Genomic DNA, 4,841 nt, shown 5'->3' with positions numbered 1-4,841 from the left:
ATTTATCGATCAAGTATACCGCCAGACACTCAAAAATATACCGAGATATACCTTCTACTTTCAAAACATGCCGTACATATAAATACCGAAAAAAATCATTTTCTACGATTTAATTTGATGTTTTATATTATTAATAAGGTAGGACTCTAGGCCCTTAAAAAATTTAGTTTTATCCGATTGATGAATCAATTGTCCACAATGTTGATTAGCTTTCCGGACATCTATTGCATTGCTTAAAAATAAGATTAAAAAGAAAGGCCAACAGAAAACGTAACCGTAAGTGGGAATGGAATGTTATGTCATTTGACCGCTTGACCAAAAAATACCTAAACATGCAAGTGTCAAAACAAAATAATACTTCCATATGCAAGTTCCACGTAAATATATATTTATACAAATGAGAAAAATGCAATTACTCGTATACTGGATACTGTGAATACAAAATAAATCAGCATACACCTAAGAATGTAACGTAAGTTGTTAAGCAATTATACATAGATCTATCTTGAAATAAAATGTTCTTACCTATTTATTTCGTTTCTCCATTTTCATATGTTTAAACCGCCATTATGAATGTTAAAAGTTTTGAAAAAAGCGTTGAAAACACACCAGGTTTAATTTTCGAGCAGTGTAATCAGGATCAGTATCTTTCCGACATATTTTTGGTCTCCTTTGACAAGGGTAGGGTGGCATAGCGCGTAAAAATACTGAAAATACCAAGGAAATTAATAAAAGATGCAAGGTGGACCTAGACAAGGTCCTCGTAAAAGTGATGATCGGAAATCTAATTAACCGATGTTGAATTTTCTTTTGAATATTACAAGGGGCTAAGGTTCTCAGCCCAAAGACAATTGACTCATCATTCGGATAAAACGATAGTTTCAGAGCTGAGAGTGTTGGCTTGCCAATAATGTTAGACAGAAGGTCAAAATCGAGGATTTTGATAAAGTGTTGATAAATGTCCGATTTGTGTTAAAGCGTTTACCAAAAACAGGCATTGACCGCGAAAAATTTGAATTTTTGTCTGTTGTAAGCCTTTGTTTGCATTTATGTTTTTTGTTTGTCCGATGGGAATTAAATCCATACAACCACCCGAAAAGCATAAATGCTGGTTGTAATTGGGTTTGTGCAGGTCTGAGTTGTGCTAGTGGCTGTTTGAAATGATGTGTTTTATGGTGGCTCAACACAAGCCAAGTGTTAAATGTGTTTTTAATGCACTCCACTCCACTCACTCTCTGGCGGTGGCTTAAATCAATCCCTGGCTTGTTCTTTTTGTTGTTGTGTCGGGCAATGGCATTAATATCACGGGGGCCCCTCGAGGCCGACCACATGTGCAGTCACCGAGGACAAATGTCAGCAAACGGAACGCATTCCCAAAACAATTTGTGCCGCGCAACCACCATCCCATCCCTCCCTCTCAAACAGACCAGACAGCCAGTCAGCCAGCCAGCCAAACCACCCACCCTCTGCCATTTCGACGTGTTCTCTCTGTGATAGATGTAACACGTATCTGTAACTGGATGAAGAGCCGCATTAATCGCTACACGATGATGCTGACGATGGGCATGATGATAATGGTAATGGCAATTCAAGCGACTTCACAATGAGCCGACCATATGCGCACATAGACAATAAAATACTGTAAAGCCCCGCACCGCACCGCACCGCTCAACCCTGGTCACCCAAAACACTGATGCCTGAAGAGCTGGTGCATCTGACAGGAGTGGAGGTAGGCAGTGGCAGTAGGCAGTAGACAGAGTGGCAGTAACTGGACAAACGGTCGCACACTTAATGAACATGGTGACATGAGTTATGGCTCGCTTTCTCATATTTCTCTTCGGTTTTTCCTTTTTCATTTATTTTTTTTTGTCCATTTCTGACATCGAAATATTGCGAATCCACAGCACAGCTGTTGAGGTTTTCATTTTGCGATCTGCTGCTGCTGCTGTAACGTGAATGCAAATGATATTCTGCATTAAAGTTGAGGAGGGAGCCCTTGGGAAAATGCTGGGCAGCGCTTGGGGATGCGATGGCTAGCAGCTCGCATAATGATGAAGATGAGCGAATTCCGATTGCCGAAACAGACTCAAAACGACAGACAGAATGGGGCGACTACAACGACACCCTCCTGCTGCTGCTGCTGCCACTGCCACAATTGCGATTCGCAATTCCTAGTACTGTTTCCTGGTTCGCGTGGTTCAGCCAGCCGGTGCCCAATATCACATCAGATCACAGAGACAGGCACAGAGACAGAGGGAGAGATTTGAATGGCCAGAGGGGTTCATTTCGTTGTGTTTTAGACAAAGTGCCAAGTCAGACAAATGCAGAAGTTTCTCATTTACCATTCTATATTTTGTGTTCATATTTTTATGGCCTACCGCCACTCACCGCGTGCCATGCTGCAAGGGTATGTTGTGTTCTTGTAAATAAATGGCACAGCCCCCCATTAATATATAAGTATGTACAAATGTATGTACATATGTACATATAAATTTATGCGCATATGAACATATCTCGGTGCAGTGCAGTAGCTGAAGAAGCTTTAGTTCCAGAAACTCTGTTGAGACTTGCTTAAAGATAATGTTACTCTGCCTAAGTCTGGCATCTGCAATGATTGAGGCTTGGATGCAAAAGTTTCAGTGTATCGCGGCTTTTAGAGAATGACCATTTCCAATCAGTCTGATAGACAGACTATCATTATTGAAGCCAAAATAAAATAAATTGCATTTACAGTGGCTATCGTCCAGCTCCTCCAGCACGGCCTCCGCCGCTTGAACACTCTGCCTCGTGCTCTAAGGGCGAACAATATGGCAAAAAAAAAAATAAACTACAATTCGACAAAAATCATAAGATAAGATCATGACTGAGTACCGGGTATAAAAGTAGTGACGCTGCCTGCTCGTCTTTTCTCTTTTTTTTTGTCTTTTTTTTTTGTCTTTTCTCTGGTTTGTTTGCTCGAAATATTTCTTGGCAAGTTGTGTGCAATTCATTAAAGCGAAATCTGCTCGAATGCGAATAATGCAAATTGCTCTATTTTCATTCACGTTGAATGGGGGGCGACGGCGACTGGCTGTTGCCTGGTCGCTGGGTGGACGGGGGGACACGACACCAGCTCCGACAGCAATTGCAACAATCTTCTTGAGTCGACGACAAATTTATTTGTGGCGCATGCATGCTGCTACTTGTAACAGTGGCAGAAAGCACACAGACCAGACCAGACCAGACCCGACCAGAGTCTCAAAGATAAGGAATGGTGTAGCGGTGAGGGGGGTACCATACCCTGATGCTGCAGGAAGCATCAATGAAAATGCTGTTTAAGCAGTTGTCTCCGAGGCATTTGCACTAAAAGTTCAAAAATTCCATTAATTATTCTCAAGAAGTGGCGTTGGTTCGCGTTATTTCGCTTTCTTCTTTCACCCTTTCCACCCCATTCGCCTTTCGCTTTGGTTCTACTCGATTTTCTTTTTTGGGTTGCTAATTTTTCAAGAATTTGAAATTGCTTAATGGGCTGCTCTCGGTTGTTGCAATGGAAACCGTTCAAAGGGCAAAGGGAAGGGCAAGGGAAGAGAAGAAGCGGGGTCTTGAACGGGAACCTGACTGACTGACTAACTGTCTGGCGCGGATCCGGTGGTTCAGCTCGGGACTCCACCCCACACCACTGTAGCCCTACGTTACCCCTATCCGTATATATTGCATGTACATACATACATATTCCACGATTTTTATCGCTATCTCTATGGCTATGGCTATGGATATTGCTAGTGAACGAAAAAAAGTTCTCCTCCTCCAATACCATCCCATCCCATCCCATCCTTCATCCTCAGCTGCTGTGGCCGGGCCGGATGTGCTCATTGTGCTTCATTTTAATTTCTACTTCCATACACATCTCCCCTTTTCATACCGCTCTCTGCTCTACTCTGCTCTGCTCTGCCCAGCCGTAATGCTGCGCCGGAAGCACCCACTGCCCACCAGCTGCTGCTGCCACTGGATGTATGCCGTTGCTGGACTTTCCGCTACGAAATGGGCAATGGCCTGGGTAGGGCAGGGGAATGATGTGGAATGGGTTCGTGGTCGCGGGGGCACGGGCACTCCACTGCTGGCGTGCCACCGATGATGGGTCGCACGGTAAAGTTTTTACCCAGCTTGGCCATGATTTCAAAAGTGCGTTAGGCAGTGCGTAATTCAAAACATAAGTTGAAACTAAAGCAACTAAAGAATACAATGCGGCAAGTTACAAGTCTTCTTCTACACTGGAAAGAAACAAAAAAGAAAGACAGCCAAGAATGCTGGAGAAACAGTTATTCCAGCTAAAGAATATCTCGGAGGAAACTCATTTGCTGTTCTCAAGCCTTTTCCTTGTGCACCGAGCGAAACCCCATAGTTCGCGTTCTTGTTAGTCGCATCAGTTCTAGAGAACAAGTGAGCTTCAAAAATGTCAAACTATTTGTGGTTTTCGCGCTATTTATTGTGGCCACCTTGTTGTTCATTTTTGTATTACTTAGCTTGCCCCTCCCACTTGCGAAACTCGAATTGAACCCATTCAGCTCCTTCTGTTGGCGCATAACTGAGTGAAGTACACTGAGAAAAAGACACTTCAAAGTGCGGAAGAGACGCATTAGAAATATGAAATGAAATGGTTCCTATTGGAGAAAAGAGGCCCTGAGCTAAGTTTTCAGCGTCACTTCCCCGTTTTGATTTTGACCAGCTCTCTGCTCTCTTTCTCTCGTTTCCTTTGAGCACAAGCAAGTGCACGGAGACAGAAGTAGTGGCGCTCGCTTTCTCTCGCTCGCACGATCATTTTGGTTCACCGTTATGTTCGGCTTACCTTCAAATTGGTTTTT

The sequence above is a fragment of the Drosophila subobscura genome, chromosome A (genome assembly GCF_008121235.1).
Source record: "Drosophila subobscura isolate 14011-0131.10 chromosome A, UCBerk_Dsub_1.0, whole genome shotgun sequence".
NCBI lineage: Eukaryota > Metazoa > Arthropoda > Insecta > Diptera > Drosophilidae > Drosophila > Drosophila subobscura.
This window is presented reverse-complemented; position numbering follows the sequence as displayed.